The following is a 24,565-nucleotide window of genomic DNA, read 5'->3' on the forward strand; positions in this document are numbered from 1 at the left end:
CTAAGTGGGAGCCCCTGCTGTAATTGTGGCATGCTGAGAGTAGATGCATATAGAAGTGCTGGTAAGATGTGAGCATGAGGGTGGATGTCTGGTAGGACAACAACACTTAGGCATCTTTCTAAGTTTTGTTCTGACTAAAGGAATGCCCCAGACCTATTTGTTAATATCTTATGTTACTGATTTGTACCTGAACAAATCTCTTTGGGTTCTAGGTTGATGAATTACTATTCCAAATTTATGTCTTTTTATATTGATGGCTAGAGTTCTGTGCTAGTCTGTTTCTTGAGTTTCGTCTCTTAGCCACATCTTTCCAACTGTCATTTTGGTTGCACACACTGCATGGACTTGCATCAGGGTTCATCTTTATTTGTTCCTCCCATCTTCCTTAGGTTCCACCCTGTACCCAACTCAGTGGCCATAGGACGAGAATTTTGCACAGTGGACAGACATTAATTCATGAGAGGCTGGTGGGTGGATGGAGGAATGGGTAACCATATTGCTCACCCTCATTCTTCCAATATCAACAGCAGTGCCTGGCTCCTAATAGGTGTTTCTAAATGGAATGAGTAGGTGGTTAGGTGACTAAGTAAGGCATTGAGTGATTAAGAGCAGAAATGATGGATGAGTAAGTAGGTGAAGAATGGATGGATACATCTATGGAAAGGATAAATTACTGACAAGGTTACTAGATAGTGAGTGGTAAATGCTGGATATGATAAGTAGATGGATGATTAAAAGGGAGTATATGGGTGGATTCCCACCTCAGCAAATAAATGAATGGGTTAATGAATGAATAGACAGGTAGGTGGGTGGATACATGGATGCCTAGCTGCCTGGACAGATCCTGGAAGATCTAAAGGCAAGTGAGTCAAATGGATGGTGGGTGATGGTAGCTAGAAGGTGGGGAGGGGCTCTGGGGGTCTGGTATCATTCCCAAGGGCTCTCCATGCAGTTAGTCACTAGGAGAAAGAGAGACATTTTCTTCAGTGCTATATTCACTGGTAAGGAAAGCTTGTTCCTATAGATACCCTTCACCCATGTATGCCAGCAACCCTAAAGAAACCCAGTGAACCACCAGGAAAAGAAGACACGAAAGTAGAAGGGGTACCAGTTGGGAAGAGGAAGAGTATCAGGGTGCAAAAGGGGTAGGGGTGAGGAAAACAGAGAGTGGTGGAGTAAATATGGTCAAAATACATTCTACACATGTATGATAAGGTCATAATGAAATCCATTATTCCATAAACTTAATACTGTTATTAAAGTATAAACAGACTAGATTGTGGGAGATACGTTGGAACTGTAGCTCTTAAGCTTGTTGGGCACCAGAGGACAGGCTGAGACTTTAGCCAAAGTAAACAGTCCTCTTGGTTGAGGTTAATGATGCTGGTGCTGACTTGAGGGAGATTAAGGGCATCGCACATAAGGCTGTGGAAAGTCTGACTGGCTGGCCAGAAGAGTGATAATGACCTGTGGTTTTCAGGCTCTGTTTATAAAATCACCAAGAGGCAATCAGTGTGTTTCTCGGGTTCCTTGAGGCTACTGTGAGGAGACTACAACCTCATCTGAGACAGCCTCATGTGGAAGGCTAACCAGCCCAGAGTTCAATTTGCCTCGAGGTTACATCCCTGCTGTAGACCAGATGGACTTGGTTATTTTTGGATTGTTTTTTCTTCCTCTCTTCTTCCCTCCCTTCCTCCCTTCCTCCCTCCCTCCCTCCCTCCTTCCCTCCTTTCCTCCTTCCCTCTTTCCCTCTCTGTCAAGTTGAGCTAGCCAGATGACTTCCTCAGTCAGGATCAGTTGTGTCTGATACATATGTGCTCTGATTAACTGAAAGGAATCTGTGACCGAGTGCCATGCACACAGGGCTCAGAACCAAACAGGTATTACTGTGTGATGACCATTGGGTTTTCCTGGGCTCTCAAATTCTGCTCTATGTCCTAAAATTAATGGAGAAATTAGAGAGAGTTTTAAAAATACATGACACCTATAGTCATTGTAAGAACTAAACTGATACTGGAAAAATTCTTTTCCTGTTTGGAACATAGTGGACATCCTATGAAAGTTAGCTTCTCTGAGTAAATTGGTTATGTTTATTTTGAGTAAGGGGACAACCAACTCACCTGGCATTTGTCTGGCCTGTTGATGGTTTTGCTCAGGAACTACAGAATATGAAGTTTCTAGTATACTCAACTATGGGAACATACAACCCAGCTCAGCCAGTGAATCCCAGCATACATGTGAGCCATCCTCCTGTGTAAGTTGGCTTCAGAAGATGGAAGAGGGGTGTCTTACTTTCTTCTCCCGCTATTGTGATAAAACACTCTGACAAACACAGCCAAATGGAGGAAGGGTTTACTCTGGCTCCTGGTTCCGGGTCCCAGTGCATCATAGTGGAGAAGCCAAGGTGGCAGGTGCTTGAAGCAGCCATTCATGACTAAGAAGGAGAGGTGGATAGACTGATGCACACTTCTGTTCAGCTTGCTTCCTCCATTTCGTACAGCCCAGCATCTCCTGCCTATAGAATGTGTCCATCACAACTAAGATGGATCTTCCCACATTGCTTCATGTAATGAAGACAACCGGGACAGCCAAGATGAGAGGCTCATGTCTAAAATGATTCTAGATCTTGTCAAGTGACACCACTACCATTACAAGAGGGACGTCCTCAGTATTAGTCACATTCGCCATGTTACTATGGTTATTAGTTTACCATTAATCCCAGCGAGATAGCTATCTATTCTCTCTCTCTCTCTCTGTCTCTCTCAGTATTTATCATTCTGACCATCTGGATACATTGGGATCAAGGTCCCTCAGCTTCCAAGGTAACGTCATCCTGGCCAAATGAGCTGTTTTCCCTCGTATTCACACACGTTGTAAATGGTTTTATTTCTATACTGTCTTTCTCTATACTGTGAACTTTTCTGCTGCTGGGTAGCTGTAATACCCAGTGGACAGTCCAAAGTAATAAAATATTTATTAGAAAATGTATAATTAAACATTGGTCTTATTCAAAGTATCTGTAGAGTTTTGTTCGCCACAAAACATCTGTCTGTTAGTACAACATCTGGGAGGGGGGTTAGTGAAAGGTGTTTGAATGCAATCAACAGAACATGGCTCTCAGAACTTATGCTTAAAAGTGGAATGTGTCACAGGGTGGTGGGACCACAGGGAATGGTTGGGACATGGTGTGAGCCAGGAACCTACAACCAGCCTCTTGGCACATGGCACTCATTACCTTCCTGGTGGGTGGTTACACTGTTAAAATCTAAAGTGTGTTTGTCTAAGTTCTTGAAGGGCTCTTAGGAAGCAGATTCTGAGCAAAGATGTTCCCAGTGCCCAGAAAGAAAAGAGAATGTGGAGACATTGCCACCTCACCCTTAAGTGATGAGCTCCTAGATCATTATTCCAAAGCCTTAAAAAGCATCTACTTCAGTGTCTTCACTGTTTCCAAATTAACCTCTCAAAAGTGCCTGCAAGGCTGCAGAACACAGTCAAGATGCTCCTGGCTCAAACACAAGATGCTATACGTGGAAAATCTTGGTCTCTGCGGGAATCCTGTTACAATCCATGAGCACTAGAACATCTATTATGGGTACTCTAAGGACAAAGCTTCAGACTTTGCCCTGGCTTTTGTCAGCTTAAGACTCTTAAGGTAGTTTACACAAAGATTTGTGTGTCTGAATTTTTCCCTGGCAGGTTCTCATTATAGCCTAGATAACACAAACCCTAAATATTTGTGGTTTAGGAACAGTGAGGCATTTTTGAGTTGTCTGACATCTTCTACTCACGTAGGTTACCACTTAGGATCAATACACAGCGTAGAGACAAAGGGAGAGAGAAGAATGCTGGGAAATTTTTCTATGTTTCCTGCATGTCTAGATTTAATGTCTTTCTCCAACTCCTTTCTTCTGCTTGCCTTTCTGTCTGTCTCTATCTCTCTTTGTATGTCCTGGTCTGCCTCTGTCATTCCCTGTTTCTCTATCTCTTCATCTTTGTCTCTGAGTCATCCTTCTAACTCTGTCTTTCTCTGTATGCCTCTCTCTTTTTCTCTCTGTCTCTCTCTATTTTACACACACACACACACACACACACACACACACACACACACACTCCACAGCATTTTGCCCACCACCAGCCTCTGTTCAAAGCCATGGAAAGGAAAATACTGACATCTCATATCAGAGCCTAGTCACCTAACAAAGTTGTCATCCAAAGCACCATCTCTCTAGGTCATGGGTCATACCCTTTAGACCCTTTGCCTCCTTGACAGCCTGCTTTCAGGTCTTCCCAGTTCAGCAGTGGGGCTAAGCCATGTTGGGTAAACACAAGACTGTTTACATAAAAACTAGAGATTCCCTTTAAGCACTCTGCCTGAGCCTTTACTAAGTCATATTTACATTATTATTGTTTATGCTCCAAGAAGCTGGCAGAGGAACAGCCCCTCTGCAGTTTATGTGGTTTTGTGATTCACACTTGAGGAGGCAGCTATTCCACACAGGGAGGATGTACAGTCAGAGACACACAAAACAGATTAGAGTTCCCTGGCTTGTGGGATCCACCTCCTTAACTCCACCATGCAGCCCAGGATCTGGAGATTTCTGAGTCAGTTTTCAAATTCCCAGACTTACTTCTCAGTTTTGAGTTTCCAAACTGTAGCTGAAAGTTTTCCTGTGTCCCACCCAGTCCTGCAGCCACTCAGACCCAAATAAACACACAGAGGCTTATATCAATTATGAAATGCATGGTCATGGCCTATGGCTCAAGCTTCTTGCTAGTAGCACTTATAACTAAATCAAGCCCATTTCTATTAATCTATATGTCACCACATGTTCCATGGCTTCACCTCTGTGCCATTATATGCTGTTCCCTGGATGGCAGGATGGCATCTCCTCTGCCTCTGCCTTTCTTCTTCCTGTCTCTCCCCTGGATTTCCCATTTGCCTCTAAGCTGCCTTGCCGTAGGCCAAACAGCTTTATTTATCAACCAATCAGAGCAACACATATTCATAGCATACAGAAAGAAATCCCACAGCACTTCCTCTTTTCTTTCTAATAAAAAAGGAAGGTTTTAACTTTAACATAGTAAAATTACATATAATAGAATAGTTATCAAGCAAAAATTACAGTTATAATATCTAGTCTAAAGAAAATAGTCTATCTATCCTATATTTGTGAGTCTAAAATTTCATATCTAATTTATCTTTTATCATGACTAAGGGAAACTATAATTATAACTATCTAGTCTTCAACTACATCAAAGACCCGAGAAGGATATAATATTACCTAAGTAAACAAGAAATGCATTGTAAGCAACTTCCAAAATCTAGAATGACAGAGACAGCTGGCTGCCTGGACAGTCATCCAAAGTTCCTCTGTAATGTTGGGGCATCCACCTTCAGCCTACAGGTCTAGAGTCTCTCAGTTACTTCTCTGTGTTCTGTAGAATGTCTGGCAGATTTTTTTCTGTGAAGCAAGAACCTGAAGAACCATTTTTCCCCATTTTGGCAAATTCAGTGGTCATTTTCCTATGGGTCCTGCATGTCCAGTTTATACAGCATATTATCAGCAGTCCAGGGAAGAGCAGCCTCTTGCCCAAATGGCTATTATTGCCAAGAAGAAGATAAACTCCATCTAGAGTGTCTTCAATGCCCATCTTCCTCTTTGAAGTAAATCAGTACTGCCAGAAGCAGATGTGTCTCACTGTCCAGAAAGTCTAAGTTTTTAAAACATTTTAAATGCCATATTCTGTAGGTTTTTGAAGTATTTTAAGACTACTTATCTATCTGAAATATATCTATATGTACCTAGGAAACTTAACTAATATGACTATAAGTTTGATTATCATAGATGACTAATAATCTGTATTTCTTAATTATACATTACAATTTTAAATGAGCTGCACAAACATAATACCTTAAACAAGAGTAGAAATATACATACAGTATAACAAAATTAACTTTAAATTTGTATCAATAAACTAAAATCCATAGCATTGTAAAACATTTTAAACAAGTTGCTGCTCTTTAAAAGTAGATTCAATAATCTACCATTTCATCCTATCATATCTATATCACCAAATTGACCCACAATAACAACCCCCCACCCCCTTGCACTTGATGCTTGATACTGGCTGTGTTTGGGGGAAACTGAGACAGGGTTTTATTCCCTCGCTATAACTTCAGGGTGGACTTGGCTATCACAGCAGTGCCCTAGATCATGCCCACAGTGGCCTGCCCTCGCAGTCCTGATGTCAGCTGCCACATCAGCAACTGGCTTGTGCACATGGCACCCATCCAGAAGTGTCCCAGGCTTAGATGGCATTTGTGGGGAAATGGGGCAATCCCATCTCTGGGGCTAGGCCAGAATGTCCCTAGCCTTACCACTTGGTGAACCATCACCACAAGCCATGTTCCAGGTATGCTCAGCTCATAAACTGGTAGACATAAAAATATTTTTATCATATGTACTTGCTAGTCATATATCAACTTGACACATAAACTAGAGTTATCTGAAAGGAGGGAACCTCAGTTGAAAAAATACCTCTACATGATCTGGCTATAAGGCATTTTCTTAATTAGTGATTGATGGGGGTAGGGCCCAGCTCATTGTGAGTAGTGCCATCCCTGGACTGATAGTCCCGGGTTCTATAAGAATTCATGCAAAGCAAGCTATGAAGAGCAAGCCAGTAAGCAGCACCCCTCCATAGCCTCTGCATCAGCTTCTGCCTCTAGGTTCTTACCCTGTTTGGGTTCCTGTCCTGACTTTCTTCAACGATGAACAGTGATATGGAAGTATAAGCTAAATAAACTCTGTCCTTTGCAACTTGCTTTTTAGCCATGGTACTTTATCACAGCAATGGAAACCCTGACTAGAACATTATATAAAGGCAGCATCAGGAAGAGCTAGGGGCATTAGAAATGGATGGGAAGTCAGGGAGGAGCTTAGAGGGCAGAGAGATGTTTGCATGTGTTGCTAGGCCCTTTGATATGGCATGCTGGGTATTAAAGGATCCTCATGTAATGGACACACTAGAGGAGTTCAAAAACCAGAAAGAAAGGGCTCACACTCCATTAGTGTGATTGTCCACTTAGGGATTCCTGGTCCTTTGAGACTTTACATAACCATCTTTTACCAATTTTCCATGTATCCATGCCTTAGGCACTTGATACTCTACCCCTTTCAACCTCTAATAAAGTATCTAGTTATATACAGTAACTCGGGAACTAGTGTTTGGGCACAGTGTCTTTCTCAAATTCTGTTCTTGGACAACCAGATCTCAGTTCTTTTTTTTTTTTTTTAAGTTTTATTTATTTATTATGTAAACAGTGTTCTGTCTGCACATATCTCTGCAGGCCAGAAGAGGGTGCCAGATCTCATTACAGATGGTTGTGAGCCACCATGTGGTTGCTGGGAATTGAACTCAGGACCTTTGGAAGAGCAAGCAGTGCTCTTAACCTCTGAGCCATCTCTCCAGCCCCAGATCTCAGTTCTGAAGCCTACCTACTCATTCATATTCCTTTCTTTAATAAATATCTGTGAGTACCTACTATGTGCCAGGCTCTTTGACCAGTGCTGGGCATATTGTAGTGATGAATAAAATACATGAGCACTTATTATTGACCTTGACACATGAGCTAGGTGATTATATGATAATTATTTAAATAATGTATGTATAAATTATTGAAATCACTATGAAGGAAAAGTGTAAGATTTTATGAGACTATAAACAAGAGTGTCTGAGAATTTAGGATGAGGGCTCTCAGAACAAGGTGACAGTTGAGTTGAAGAATAAGAAGAAATACAGAATGGGCTGCAAGGTAGACCAAGAGCCTTGTAGTAAGTTCTGGATATCTTCTGCTATTTAACAGATCATCCCCAAAACCAGCTGTTTGAAGTGAGTTGATGATGGCTCTACTCAATTCTGAGATGGACTAGACTTGACTGGATCAATTTTGTTTGTACTTTTGGTCCATTTTTTGACTGAGTACAAGATTTTTTTTAATTGACTGGATGAGATAAGCAGGACGGCTCCTTTTCATAGCTGGAAGCCTATATGGCAGAGGGCTCAGCTGGGCCTGAAGAGGCAATGCCTGTATTTGGCTCCATCCTGATGTCTGAGCTTCTCAGAGCATCCAGGAGATGGTCACTCATGGAACATCAAGAGGCTGAAGTGGCAGTTGTAGGTCTTTTAAGGGCCTCACCTCATTAATCTCAGAATGATGCTTCTTCTCCATTCTATTGGTCAAAAGGGTGGCTGTGCCATGCTAACAAACACTGCTTGAATCACTTCCACTCAGGTTTAAGATTGTAAATATTATGAACAGTGTTTTTAATGCATATACAACATTTTTGCTCTTATGTAAACATAAGGATTTAATTACAGAAAGCAAGGACTTTTAATATTTTCCTGCAGTCATTCTTCTCTCTCTCTCTCTCTCTCTCTCTGTGTGTGTGTGTGTGTGTGTGTGATTGGTATATCTTTGGGTTGGATTGTGTTAGATGTTTGATTTTTTAAAAATAGGCTATTTGTTTTACTGGCATTTGTTTCATTAAAAAAAACCTTCACAAGAATTTTGGCTTGGGATTAGCATAAAATTTCTAGCAATTTCTGAAATGTTCCTAAACATACTTTTGTGTTTTTCTACTACATATTTATTCAAAGAGGTGTTATCAACTTTGACAATTATAAAATCAACACACTGAACAACCTTAATAAATGTTGATGATGCCCTGTACCCTACAGTATCAAATATTCAGCCAAGACTTCCTTCTTTCTGCCCCTTTAGTGGTGCTAGGAACACAACTCACAGCAGTGCACTTCCTAGGCAAGTGCTCTCACCATTGAACAAAACTTCCAGCTAGGATCCAGTTCTTCATGGAAAAACAAACAAAAAAATCACATTCATCATTAAAATGTACATTTTTTATCCTTAGTAAGTCTAAAATCATGTATAGACCAAAGAATTGTCTCAGAATAAATTAGTGTCAGTAAATTTTCAGTTTGTTTATCTACTGTGTGCCCCCAATTGGCCTATTTCATGGATACAAAAGCCCCATGGATTTGTGCTACTTTCTCATTTAAAAAATAACCAAAACAACAACAAAAGCCATACACCTTTTAGTGATGGACTGCTTAGGGCAGAATAGGGATAGTTCCCCTTTTCCATATAGAATGCCATTTCATTTCTTTCTTAACAATATCTCTGTGAGGCTGACATCTGTGTTAGCCTACTTTCCATCATTACAATGAGATACCTGAGGCAGTTAGCTTATATTTTAAAAAGATTTATATTGGTTCATGGTTCTGGAAGGTCCAATTCATGATCAATGACCTCATTGCTTTGGCTCCCTAGTAAGAGCACTGCATCATAGCAGGAGGCAGGAAGGATCCAGCCACATACGTGAGGTAAGGATCAAGGAGAGTCAAGATGAAATCAGGGTGCCATGATCCTCTCTTTCAGAGCTAATCCTTCAGCCAGTGAATGAAGAACCCCTGCCACTAAAGGTCCAATCATCTTCTGATAGTTCCACCATGGGAACCAAACCTTTAGTACATTGGCTTTCAAGGGACATTTACTATGAAAGTATTAATCTCTCTCTCTCTCTCTCTCTCTCTCTCTCTCTCTCTCTCTCTCTCTCTCTCTCTCTCAGTGCACGCATGCACACACGTGTGTGTGTGTGTGTGTGTGTGTGTGTGTGTCCCTCAGTCTCCATCTTATATTTTAAGACAGAGTCTCTCACTGAAGCTACAGCTCACAGATTTTGCTGGTACTCTCCGGAGACGCTCCTGTCTCCGACTTCTCAGCACTCAGATCACACACACACACACACACACACACACACACACACACACACACACACTGCCGCCTGGCACTGCTCTGCCTGGCTTCTAGTTGAATGCTGGGAATCTGGACACCTCATGCTTTCAGAGCAAGCACTTAAGCAACTGAATTATTTCCCTCGTCTTTTTAGTTTTATTTTGTACTTGGTATAAATGGTGATGCCTGGAGAATAGGAATTCTCTTGAGTTCTCCATTCTAATACTAGTAGATGCTGGCAGGCTTCTGATTCAGACTTGCTCTACCTCAGACCCTTAAGCAATAGCCTAAGATGAAAAGAGAGAGAAATCAGGGGAGACCAAGCTTTCACACTGAAACTCAGAATGCTTTTTTCCTCATGGCATTGTGTCAGCTTGCTGAACCCTGAGGTTAACTGAGTTGGCCCCAAAGGACAAGAGGTCAGATCTGATGATAAAGCAAAATCTGACTCCTGCCACAATTACAGAATAATAACCACTAGTTATGAATCATGAAAAGGATCAGCAGTAAGCCAGTGGATTGAGAAAATATCTGGTGGAGTCAGAATTGGGGACACTTTGGCCCAGTCCCAGGCAGACCCTCAGAACATGTTACTGGTGTCATAAGTCTGGGGCCGGATAGGGAGTTGCTGAGGCTGGGCAGATCACCAGTGACTAGACTGGTTTAACTTGGAAGGGAAAAAACATTTCCCTTCTGAGAGCAGTGAATGCAAACCTCTCAGTATGGCTTCTGAAGATCTTCTGGGATGGGGACAAGGGAAGGATTGACACAAAACCGACACCCTTCTTTCAACTCAGCACTCTGCCCTTGGTGAGCATCCACGTGCCTGGGTGTCCCTTGGGTCTCCAGGTGCTCTCACTTCCCATTGTTCAGCCCCAGGGTGTCTCTGTGCTAACCCACATGAACTGTTCTCTTTCCGTCCTGTTTCCAGTCAGCAAGGACTGTTCCCTCGCTATCTTGTTCTGTGTTATGATCTGGTTTTCTTCTTTGCTTCTGCTCCAGAAGGGGGAAAACAAATACATATTTAAGGAGGTGGCTCAACAACTCTCGCTAAGTCAGAACATCTGTGTCGGTAGAAGCTTCAGATTTTTGTCTGGGAAGTGGAATTTCTCCGTATTTTCTCCATTCTTCGGAAAACCTAGGGAACAATAACAAAAACAAAAACCTCAAAATAAAAGAAAACAACACTTAAAAAAAGAATGGGAAGTGAAAGAAATTAAGATGCCTAACCGATATTTCAGAAAAAAAATGTGAATAATTTGGCATTTCTCAGAAGAATGTACAAATAGAGAGAGATCTCAAGTTACCCAGGAGTCTGCATTGGTCCTGGAAAGGCAACAGTACAAGTCACTCATTCCTTTCCTAATGACATGAGCCTATTCCCTCTAAGGTCAGCTTCTTATATAAAAGCCAGTAGGTAGATTGGAAGCACAGAGGAGAAACAGTGGCTAGGAAAGGAGATTCAGTCAGCCAGTGGGACCCACTGGTGAAAACAGTGGCTTGCTCAGTGACCATTTTGAACCACCCTGTCCACCAAGGTCACTATGACTGCCACTGATGGAGCACCTCTCAGAGACAGCTCAGAGCTTTCCATTTTGTTTCAGCTGATTCATCCTGTGGGTGGTACATAGGTTAATTAAAAATGGTCCCTGTTAGACCAGGATGTTGATGGGTTTCTGTGGTTGGTGAAACTCCAGTGACCACACTAGTCTCAATGACAGGAACACCAAGCCCAGACAGGAGTCTGGAGCGAAACAGGTGAGATATAAATGAAGAGGATAGTGATTCTCAAGTATGCCCCCTGGAGCCTCAAATGTTCCACACTCACATGCTCCAGCTGGACCATCTCTCCCTCTGGTGAAAGCATGCATAGGCTCTTATTTATTGAAAGATTTCTGTTGTTTAGACAGAGAAGAGTTTCATACCTTCCAGCTCGACACTTCCTGAGCTCTAGTTGCACAGACTTTACCCAGGAGCCATGAAAATGTAGAATCTGACTCAGGAATCTTCCTTCCTTTCTCCCTTTCTCCCTTTCTTCCTTTCTTCCTTTCTTCCTTCCTTCCTTCCTCCCTCCCTCCCTCCCTCCCTCCCTCCCTCCCTCCCTCCCTTCCTTTCTCTCTTTCTTTCCTTTCAGACACAGTCTTACATATGCCAGGCTGGCCTTGAACTCACTATGTAGTCAAGAATGACCTCTGACTGATCATGCCTCCATTTCCAGGGTGCTGAGACGCCAGGCATTTGTCTGGTTTATTTGGTACTAGGGATGGAATCCAGGGCTTTGTGCATACCAAACAAACACTCTACAAACTGAGCTCCACCCCAGCTCCAAGAATCTGAAGTCGTTAAAAACAACAGCAGCAGCAGCAGCAGCAGCAGCAGCAGCAGCAGCAGTTTTATCAGTTCTTTGAGCCGTCCATGCAATACATTTTGAGCGTATTAGAGGACCTGCCATTCTAATGCACCTGTGTAACTAAGTTATAGACAGCCCTAGAACTTGACTATGTGTTATATGATGACTTATTTGTGGAGGCTTGGTGTTGCAGTCCAGTGGTACTAGGCATAAACTTTTTTTTTTTTAATTTGAAGTTTTCCTCAGGACTAGGGATTCAATATGAGGGGAGTGGACCTAATACAGCAGCCCTCGGTGTGGCCTCTCTCCCTCTTACTCTCCCCAAAGTGGGTGTCCAGAACACAGAACAACCCTGTTGGAGTGTTGAAATAGGAGGCAGTGTCTGAAGCTGGCTCAGCCCCAACAGCAGAGGGGCCTGTCTGGGATCCCCAACAAGAACAATGACTGTGCCACAGGAAGAACAATGCCAAGGTGAAAGTTCTAATGTGTGCCAGGCTCAGTAGACTTCCTCCCAGCTCCTGCTCCAGCGGGAAGGGTAGAGAATTTACATGATGACCTTTCAGTTGGATTTTCTTTTAGAGTAATATAGCTATCACCACAGAAAAAAGGCCCGATGAGGGAGTGGCCTGGGAGCAGTCACATGACTTGGTTACTCAATAGAGTAGGCCTCATTTCATGATCATGACAGAAGGACGTTTTGGTTTCATTACTGGTCTTTATCTAGTCACCATTTCAATGAGCATTAGCAATTTCAGATCCAGTGTGACTCAGAGATTGATGGTCCACAGGGCGCTTTCTGGGCCTCCTGGGCCATGAGCAATGGAGCAGCCTGAGATACACTCTTTCCATCGTAACGTTAGAAATCAAACTTAAAAGTGACGTACCATGGGGGAAAGGAGAGAGGAGCCAGAAGGGAGAGAAAATAAAGATACAGAAAACAGCTCAGGCAGAAGGGGAAGGGTGGGCAAACAAGAAAGGCCAGAGAGTTTTCTGTCAGGTGTCAAGTCCTGCTTTCTGCTCTCCTGCAGGACTTGGTGTTGCTGAGTCATGTGATCACCATCTTCGAAGGTGAACTTCAGTTACTAAAAATGTCAGAGAGAAATAGTCACAAAAGCTTTGTGAGCACTTAGGGAGGTACTCTACAGGAGGATGCCTCTCAGATGAAAGAGAACTGTTTAGGGGTGTGTGTGTGTGTGTGTGTGTGTGTGTGTGTGTGTGTGTGTGCACGCACATATGGAGGTCAGAGGACAACTTGTAGGAATCACTTCTTTCCTTCCTCAATGTGGGTCCTGGGGATTGAACTCAGGTCATCAGGCTTGCCTGCAAGTGCCTATAACTGCCATCTCACCATCCTAAGGTTCTTTATTTCTCTCATTAACTTCAAAATGATGTTTTAAAGTCTTGGTAAGGGGTTGTGCTATGATACCCATTTCATAGAACAGAACTCGGCACTTTAGGAGTTATAGCAATATCAGCAACAATTTCAGCCTTCACAGAGCTCAAGAGTCATTGGAATCCTGCCACTCATAGTGTGGTCTACAGATCATCCTCTTGGGGTATTTTTTTTATAACTATTCTGGAGTCTCATCCCAGACCACTCAAATTAAAATGCTCTTTTGAAGCTGCCCCCTCCCTGGCCATTGGTAGGCACATTCTGAACTCAAGAAGGACATGAGGCAGAAAAGCAAGGTGAGATGGGAGGTGAAACTTGAGGGGTGGTGGCCAGGGTTGGGGCCAAGTGGGGTGTGAGGAAACAGCCATCTGGACCTGTGCAGGGATGACACAATGACAGAGAGAGACTGGAAGCTGAGCCAAGCTTCATGGGTGCTTCTACATGCCTTCTTCCACCTGCAGTGGGACCTAGCCAGCTTCAGTCCCCTCATTTGTGGTAAGTGACAACAACAGCAGCTTGTCTTTCCCAAGGTGGACATGAAGATTAAGAATCAGAATTCCTCAAATATTTGGTACAGTCTTGGTGCCCACCAATGTTGGATATTGGAGTTTTTCTTTTTCAAAAAGTTACTTGTGTGTGTGCTGGTGTGTGGCCGTGTGTGTGTGTGTGTGTGTGTGTGTGTGTGTGTGTGTGTGCTAGTGTGTGCCTGTGTATGTGTACCCTCATGAGGAAGCCAGAGGAGATCTAACCTGAGTGTTGATCCTTAGGCTCTGTCCTTCCTTGGTGTTTTTTTTTTTTCTTTTTCTTCTTTTTTTCTTTTGTTTTGGCAATGTCTCTTACCTGGGGCTCTCTGATTCAGTTAGACTGGATGGCCAGCTAGTCTTAGTGATCCTCCTGCCTCTGCCTTCCCAGCATTAGGACCACATGTTCTCATCACTATGAGCTCTTTAAAGTGGGTGCTGGGAATCAAGCTTAAATCCTCTTGCTTGTCCAACCAACACCTTCCCTACTGAGCCATCTTCCTGGCCCTGTTGTGCTGTTTCTGTAATGTAGCTGCTCTGAGGAGTTCCTGTGGGGACACACTGCCCTTCAGAGCTGTTCAACAGGACAACAAATTAGACCATGGTAGGGACAAACAGCAAACGCCCAGTGAAGTACTTTGCAAGTTAACTGTTATTATTTTAATTGTACATGTTTATGGGGCATGGCATGGTGATTGGATACATGCACACACTCTGATCAAATCAGGGTAATTAGAACTTATTATTTGAATTTAGAGATTCCTTCTGTCCGATTATCTTCAAAACTCAGCTTAAGCACCACTTCCTTTTAAAACCATCCACTTATTTATTTTTATCTCTTTATTAGTAGAAAGGCTACATTACCTCTAATTATATATTATTCACAGATAATATCAGTAATAATCATATCCAATGTTCTTTAAACATCTATTCACGTAACATTCCAGGTAACATACAAACCCTCTTCCAAACAATGTCTCAATTTAATTATTTCAAACTCTCCAGGACAGTGGTTCTCAACCTGTGGGTCATGACCCCTTTGGGCAGTCAAATGACCCTTTCAGAGGGGTCACCTAAGACCATTGGAAAACATAGACACTTGCATTACTATTCACAACATAGCAAAATTACAGTTATGAAGTAGCAATGAAAATAATTTTACGGTTGGGGGTCTCCAGGACATGAGGAACTGTATTAAAGAGTTGCAGCATTAGGAATGTTGAGAACCACTGCTCTAGCAGATTTTTGCTCACTGTTTTCATGTATAGGGAAATTGAGACCTGATAGACAAGAAATCTGGCTGTCAATGACGTCATATGTTGGAACACTGTAGGATGTGGTAGGACTATGGGAGGGAGTTATGTGACACACTGTCCCTCACCCATTCCTTCTAGCTCTGGCTCCCAAGACCATCCCTGAGGCCCTAATTTTATCTCTAGGATGGTCAGAATCACAGTGATAGTCCCCAGGATTTCTATCCCTTGGTTATTTAATGGAACCAAATATAATACTACTTTAAGGGACACTGTAGATGCTAGTAAGGCCCCAGGCCAGGTCTTCTTAACTTGTGTGTATGTGTGATAACTCAGGGGGAGAGGGCTGACCAACCAGGTGACCCTTTAAAAGCAGAGAGTTTCACCTGCTGGCAGCTAACTCAGAGCACAGAGACCAAAGGGGCCGTCACTGACTTCGGAGATGGGAAAGGCCATCTGCAAGGACAAAGGGCTTCCTGAAGCTGAGAGTGACCCCCACTGACATCCAGAAAAAGTGCTGGCACTTCACTTAGGTTGTATGGCATGTTATAGGAATAGGAGTTACAGAACAGCAAGGAGCCTGATTCAGCCTATACTTGAATGAACTTCGAAGATTTTTTTTCCAAACCTCTGACATAAGAAACCCGCTGCAGGGGCTGAAAAGATGGCTGGGAAAAAGATGACCACAGGGGCTGGGGGGGGGCTGCAGGGGTGGAGGGGGTGGAAGGGGTAGAGGGCCTGGAGGGGCTGAAGGGGCTGGAAAGATGACCACAGGGCTGGAGGGGCTGGGGAGATGACCACAGGGGCTGGAGGGGCTGGGGAGGTGACCACAGGGGCTGGAGGGGATGGAAAGATGACCACAGGAGCTGGAGGGGATGAAGGGGCTGGGGAGATGACCACAGGGCCTGGAGGGGCTGGGGAGGTGACCACAGGGGCTGGAGGGGCTGGGGAGATGACCACAGGAGCTGGAGGGGATGAAGGGGCTGGGGAGGTGACCACAGGGCCTGGAGGGGCTGGGGAGGTGACCACAGGGGCTGGAGGGGCTGGAGGGGCTGGGGAGATGACCACAGGGGCTGGAAGGGCTGGAGGGGCTGGGGAGATGACCACAGGAGCTGGAGGGGATGAAGGGGCTGGGGAGGTGACCACAGGGCCTGGAGGGGCTGGGGAGATGACCACAGGGGCTGGAGGGGCTGGGGAGATGACCACAGGGGCTGGAGGGGCTGGAGGGGCTGGGGAGACGGTTGACAAGATGGTTGGAGAGATAGCTGAGATGGCTCAGTGGTTAAGAGTGCCAACAGCTCTATCAAAGGCCCACAGAATTCGGGCCCCAGGAGGCTCACACATGCCTGTAACTTCAGTTCCAAGGAATCTGACATCCCTCTCTAATTGTTGTGGGCACCTGCACATGCACATGTACACACACACACACATACACACACACACACACACACACACACACACACACACACACACACAAATTTTAAAAATAATGCTATAAAATCCTATCTTAAAACTCCTTGACTTTGATCCTTCAGTTCCCTGAGCACACCCTCCTGGCTTTCTGCCCCATGGGGCTGTGACACAGTAACTGTGTGTCCTTTCAAGCCACTGCCTTTGGGGTTGTTCATTGCATGCCAATAACAGATGAATACAGTCTCCATTCAGAAACACATTCCAGTACAGTTCTACTTTAAATGTGCTTCTCTACATCTTCTTTTGGGAATTGAAAGACACTGTTTCACATTTCTTTTGAACAGGCAAACATGAGAGGTGCTCATGACTTCCAGAATGGAAGACTTATCAGGTGGCCCTTTCTGCTTTCAACATAGGGCATGGCTCCATGCTTCCTAGATTCAAAGTCCAATCTCTCTGGACCTCGATGTCTTCATCCATAAAACTGGGATAATAACAGGGTTGTTGGGAGGATGAAATGATACAATACTCATAAAGCAGTTGCTTCATTGCCCAGCACATGGAGTCAGTGTAATCTGGCCATGATCTTTACCTGAGTAGTTTAATGAATGAATGAATGAATTCCAGGAAGGAGATAAGAAGCTGTTACCCTGAGCACACCTCCTGAGTTTTGAAACCCCTGCCACGTTTGGCTCCAGGTCAGGTCATCACACACTCCTGGATCTGGGAACATAGTCACTGACTCTGAGGGAAGGCCCCAGGATATAGCATCACATCTTAAACTGCTGAAAAAATGGAGAAAGCCACCGGGCTCAACTGGGGATGTTCCTGCACACACTGGAACCAACAACAACTAGGTCATGCAAACTGTTGACTCAGACTGGGTATCTTTCCCTGAGGGTCCCCTGAATAAAGGACTGTTGACACTGTCAAAACTCTTGAGCCAGCAGTGCTAGGTGCATAGAGACAGGCTTGGACAACTGTTTCCTTCACAACTAGGTTACATGCCTTGCAGGGAATCTACAGAGAGGTGCTTTAAAAATAATCTCTTGTTTCCATTGATTTTCATTGGGTTTCTTGGTTTTAATTTTAAGTATTCTATTTACACTCTGACAATTTCATACATGTACACACCAACCACTTCTGTCTTTAACCCCAACCTCCCATTTGACCAACACACCTGAAAACATACCCCTCCTACCATCACGTCCTGGTTTCTATTTTGCTTGTTTGTTTTGTTTCGTTTTTTAAATCACCAAGTCCAGTTGGTGCTGCCTGCTGAAAACCTGACTGTTGACTGATCTTCTGGTTGGCTGGAGCTTGTGGAGGTCGTCTACAGATGACCACAGCTGCCATGAGTTCATGAGTATAATTGCCACTTCCTGTCCAGGAGAGAACATTTCACATCTCCCCTCCACATTCTCCTGCTCTGACACAGGGTCCTCCCACTCTCTCCGTGTCCCTAAGCCTTGGGGAGTTGATGTAGATGTCCAGTTTAAGGGCTAAGCCCCCAAGAGTCCCTTACTTGAGTACTTTAGTTACGAGTCTCTCCAGAAACTGCTGCCCACTGCTGGGGGAAGCCTCTCTGGCCAACATTAAAAACAACAATGAAACCCACTTATCTTAGGACAATATGATTATAATGTGTTTAGGGCCTGTTATCTCTTTAATTAAATTATATCTTGATTCTTCAGATAAGAATGCATGTTAAGTCAACCAACCAATCAAACCAACAATAGTTTTGCCACTGAAAAAAACAGAGATCCAGAGTATTGCTTTGTGGTAGAATGTTTGCCTAGCATACAAGGCCCTGGGTTCAATTCTCCACACCTCAGTTAAATTTACATTATAAATTTATTTAAATTATATTTTCATTTGACTTAGGGTAACTTCCTCTATCACTCTCTATGTTTTGTTTTATTGATATTGTAGATAGGGCCTTTTCACTTAACCTGGAGCTAGCTATTCCCAGAGCACTAGCAGGACAGAAAGGTCTGGGGACACAGCTGTTTCCACCCCCCATCACTGGGGTCACAGGCACTTGCCACCACACCCAGCTTTAGTGTGAGTGCTGGGGCCTTGGAGTCAGCTCTTTATGCCCATATAGCAACTACACTGCCCACCAAACCAGCCCCCCAGCCCTGAACTCTATTTTTTAAAAAGAACTATGTAAACAGACCTTGGCACACAATACATCTGGCATTTTATATTAGAACTGGGTGCTTGCCCTTTGATAGGAAAACAGGGAGGATCTTCACACCCCAGCCAGACTCTCTTTGAACCTGACAACCAATACAGGCAACCAAGCTCTATTCACTATACTATTCTGTAACTATACACTCTTTGCAAAGCTGACATGTATGTGTGGGTTTCTACTTTAGTCTCCACCATTTCCTTAAGTTCTAGCAAGCTAGACTCATGAAGGGCTAGTGGGGACGAAGAAACGGAAATATTTGAAAATAACTGGTCAATGCAATGATCTGTTTTGGTTGAGGGGGTAAGAAACAAGGAATTCGAAGTGCTGCCTGAACTTGGATCAGGCAAGCACTCCGGGCCTGGTGTGTGGAGGAAGGCACGAAGCTGAGCGGGCCGGGGAACAATGGGCCATCAGAGATCTGATGTTATGTAACTGGGTGGTTTGAATTCACAAGTGTCAAGGCAACAAGTAGAGAAGAAAGTCTGTCCTCCTACTCCATGATGGGAGGGAGCAGGGTCTGTCTATCACAATGATGCCAACAGCTGCCATTTAGGAAAGAGAGGCTGGCTCCTTTCTTTTTGGCACCTAGAAGGGCCTCAGGGACTAGAGTTTTTTTTTTTTAATTTTAAGCACATAGGAGTTTTGCCTGCACAGGCCAAAAAGAGGTTTCAGATCCCCTGGGACTAGCATTACATGTGACTGTGAGCTGCCATGTGTGCTAAAAATTGTACCTGAGTCTTCTTCAAGAGTAGCTAGTGCTCTTTAAGGCTGAGCCATGTCTTCAGCCTCTAGAATTAAAAAAAAAAATAATGATTATGGCAATGAAGGACAGTGAGCACTGAGGGGCCCAGCAGTTCTTGGCCATTTGAAAATACCCTGACACTTGGTGTGTGAGCCTACTCCTCAGCCTTGTATGGTGCTGTCTTGGGTATAGTAGCCTTGTGATTCACCGGTTTCATTCACAGTCTGGCTCAGGCACATGGACATGATGGGTATCTCGAAAGGACACAGAAGTGGGATAATGGAGGAAGCTTCTGAAATAAGGGATCTGTGAGGGAAGCCTAGATAGATCAGAGGCACCATACCCAGTGCTGAAGGTCACTGTCCTTAGTAGTATCCTGCATGACCTATCCCATGATTCAAGAAGGATAAAGTCCCTGGACTGCTTCTAAGCTTCTTGTTGAGCTGCCCTGATGTGCCATCCCTGAGTGGCAGCCACACCCCGAGAACTCCTCCTGTACTCTGCACGTGCTGTTCCCTGGACCAGCCCAGTACACCTCCCCGCTCTCCATTCTTGAAGCTTCAATGCCTCAAACCAGCTACACTCTCTAACCTTAGAAAAGCATTCCTTCCTTTCCAGCCATCCCCAGTGGACGAACGCTTCCTCTTGGGCCCCTGCACTTAACTGCAAGCGCATTCCCACTGCCTCCATCACAGACAATTTCCAATTCTGACTCCCTCCCTACAGTGCTCCTTGTTGGAAAAGACAGTCCAGGTCTTCATACTTCAGTGTCTTTAATTTCATCCCCAAAGGTGGCCTTGTGCATTCCTGACGTTGAGCATCTTTCTTGTCAAGCCTAGGTGGCTGGAAGGAGGCTCTGTCCTGCAGAAAACACAAGGATGAATTCTTTCTCCTTTAGAGTTATGGCTACATTTTGTCCTCATACTTGTAACCTGGATGAGCACACGGAAGCTTGGCTGCTGCTCCAGCCATTCTATCTGCTGGGCTGCTCACAGTTCCTGTTGCCGCCATTTTCATAAGGAAGGCTATTACCAGTGGGAGGGGGCGCTGGCCAATGGTTGAAAGACTTGCTCTCTCCTGAGGTGTATAAATGGATAGAGATGGATAATGATGATGCTGAAGATGGCAGTAAAAACTCAAAAGGGTGCCCTGGAGTGCTGAATACTTCCTGTTCCTGCCTCAGAATATGTACACGTGACTGATTGTAGACAACCTCCGGAGTCTGAGTGTAAAGGAGTTCTGGATTAGCTTAACTGAAGTGGGAACACCCACCCTGGCTGTGAAGGGCAGCAGTCTAGAGACTGGACGGAATAAGAAGGAGAAGACAATCTGGACACCAACATCCATCTCTCTGCTTCTTTACTGTGACCAGCTGCCACACACAGTCCTGCTCCTGTGTCCTCCCTGCCAAGAAGGACTGGAACTTCAAACCACAGACCAAAACAAACTCTTCTTTCAGATTTTTTTTTCAGGTGCTTTGTTCCAGCACTGAGGAAGGCAACCGGTGCTCAGAGACTGGAGACGGTTGTCATTCTCATCCAGCAGAGTGACATGACTTGTCCAAGGTCACACAGCTTAGGAGAACCCACAGTGGGGCTCAAGCATCCTTATTTCAGAGCCCTTACCTGCTTCTCAACACCACTCACTGCTGCTGCAAGTGTATGCACACACTTAGGTTTCAACAGACACATGCAAATGCATACCTAGAGTTGGTGCACACTTGTGTGCATAAGGGTAGAAGTGTGCTGGGGCGTTTCTAAGGTTACCTGTGCACATATTCTAATATGTGTCTCTCTCACTTTGGGAAAAGCTTCAGGGTCTTAAGAGGGTTAATGTTAGCATGGTTAAAGATTCCCCCAGGTGGCAAGAGCTCCACCACACACCCATACTGTTTTGTTTTCCCTTCTTGTCCATTTCAAAATCAGAACAACATTAAGTTGAGTCTACATTTGGTTGGATGGAGATTCTGACTTTACCCAAAGGAGTGAGACTGAGGAGGGGTGGGGGGAGAACAGTTTATGAGGAACCAACTTTCACTAGTGAAGATTTGCTTTTCAACAACACATTTATATGTAAATATGCCCCGTTGTTTTTAATCTGCAGCTTTCGGGGCAGTCACCTCCCAGGGAGCACGTTTTATTTAGAAGGTCAGCTTCAGGGTAGCTCCATGTAGGCTGCACAAGCCCATGGCAGAGGGCAGGGCCCAGTGCCATGTATGGGTATGACTGTAGTAGCAAAGGGATGGATGTAAATCATACTGTCAAGGGCGACTCAGGTGAATCCCAGAGGAGTGACAAGAGGCATTTTGTGTTACCAGGCTGTGGGCCATGTCCCCTGAGAAAGAAATTCCCCAGGCTGGAGGTGGGACTAAATGAGTGGCTTGCTCTATCCTGTTAAAGGTGAGAATGCACTCAAGGTAGCTGACAGCCAGGAGCATCTGCTGTTCGCTGACAGTTCAAAGAGGCAAGCATGCTTTCCCTCCATCTCTGTCATGTCCCCAAGTCCCTGGTGTAGGACACAGACACCAGGATGCTTTCCATGTTTACTTTATTGTCAGAAAGTGAACTCTGTGCCCTGGGATTTGTTTTGCTTTGCTTTGTCTCTAATCTTATTTCACACTGTTTCATTGTGTTCACATTGTCAGGTTCCAGGTGGCTGGCAAAGCCCTCAACGACACCCACAAAGAGATTCCTACCATGGATCTTTATTCCTCCCACTGCCATCTCCTTGAGACAGCTTGTTTGAGACAGCTTAAAAGCTTCACGATTTTTGAAAGTCCTTATCTGTATTAAAAGTACACAACCTCCTAAGTAATCCAAAAAAGTTTTCAAATGTTTTCTGTGGGTCTGGAGCCATGAAAAGCCTTATTGTTTACCCAGGAAGACACTGGACTTGAGCTGGCAATATGCCTGAGGCCACTCAGCAAGCAAGGGAAGGAGGGCTGAGAACCCAAATGCAATGGCAAAGGACACCCAGTAAAAATTTCCAGTCCTAGACCTTGGCAGGTCTCAGGACAGCATGAAATGAACACCCATTATGGGGGACTCAATTAAGGGAAGAGAGGGCCAGAGGCAAGATATGAGTGCCAGGTATGGAAAATCAAATGACAAAGAAAGAAAATAATGATTGACGTTTCAAATTCTAAAATAATGCTTTTTTTTAATTGTAGAAAATTCGGGGATAAAGCATTCAGAATGTACACAGGAGGGATTTCTGATGTGCATGTGTCCATCCTATAGATGAACCCAGGTTCCTCCCAGTCTTTTCTTCTAATGGCCAGCTAGTATTGGTGCAGAGGTGGAAGAGAGTGTGAACCTCAATGTGTTGTGAGGTGAGAAATCATTAAATGCAATGGATACATACACAGAGGCATCCCTACCCCAGCACCTTTATGGCTATTGTAATTCAGAATCACAATCAACATGCCTTAAACCCCATAGACACTAGCCTTACGAAGTGAGTATTAAGATGCTGGTCTTATGAAGTAGGTATCAAGATGCTGGTCTTATGAAGTGGGTATCAAGATGCTGGTCTTATGAAGTGGGTATCAAGATGCTGGTCTTATGAAGTGGGTATTAAGGGCTGAATCATCCCCTACTTGAGAAAGTACACTGAGGGCTGTAGAGACGGCTCAGTGAGTAAAGGCACCTGCCACTCAACATGACACCTGAGTTCAATCTCCCGAGATAAACACAGAGAGAGAAGACAACCAACTCTTGCCAGTTTTCCTCTGATCTATGCATGAGAACCTGGGCATATAGCAACAAATAAATAACTTAAAATGTAGTACAGGAAATACATAAAATATCTTATCCCCCAGTCCCTCAAAACATGACTTTGGGACCAAAGTTACTTCATAGTAATATAGTCAAGATGGTGGTTGCTGTTCACCGATGACCTGGGACCTCATCCAAAGAAGGGCTTCAGAGAGACACTTGCAAAGGGCAGGTGATACACAGGCAGAGTAGTAACCATGCACACTGAGGTCAGCCATATGTAGCTGGGTCCCACAGAGGAGCACAGCTTGTGACCCCCACCAAGAGCTGGGAAGAGTCAAGGAAGGACTGGAGAACCTGGCCCTGCTGACACCACGGTTTGAAATCTTTGGTCTTCATAACTACAAGAAAAAGGATTTTGGTTGCTTCCAGACACCCGGTGTGCGATATTTGGTTGTAGAAACTCTAGAAAACAAAAGCGGTGATATTCTTTTTTACATATGGGTGAGCACCAAGTAGCGTTTTGGGATGATAGTCTTGTTCTGTGTGCTTTTTGGTGGAAAGAAAGGTCAGAGGATGTAGACTTAGGGGATTTGAGACTAACTGTTCTGTGTTTGCTCTACTTTTTTATCTTCCTGGACACACATGGGTAGGATGATTTCTTGGGTTCCCCTGGTATTAACTTAGTAACAATGGCCTGCAGCCAGGCTTGGTGCTTTAAAAATCCCCAATAGTGATTTCTCCTCTGCCGCAGGGACCTCAAAAGTCCTATATTCTTATGGTACAGGTACAGAGTAGAGCTCATCAGGCTTTACATGGGTGAGGAATGAATTTCACATATGCTAAGAAGTTGGGCTTCTTCTGTGGTCTATATAATCTTATCCTACCGTGACCTTCATCTGACCAGACATCTGAGACTACACACCAGTGATGCTAGAAGAAAGTTGTGAGAAGTCACACTGTGTGATGCATCCTCAAGGCCCCATCACAAGAGAATAAAAACAGCTCAAATAAAACAAAACAACCTCCATAATGCTTCTGTGGTTGTATATATGCAAATGTATGTTTGTATATGTGCAGGCAAACGTTGATGTAGTGGTGTGTTCACATGGGTGTGGATGACCAAAGACAACCTTAGGTCTCACCACTTGTTTGTCTGTTTT

The sequence above is a fragment of the Peromyscus eremicus genome, chromosome 5, assembly GCF_949786415.1.
Source record: "Peromyscus eremicus chromosome 5, PerEre_H2_v1, whole genome shotgun sequence".
NCBI lineage: Eukaryota > Metazoa > Chordata > Mammalia > Rodentia > Cricetidae > Peromyscus > Peromyscus eremicus.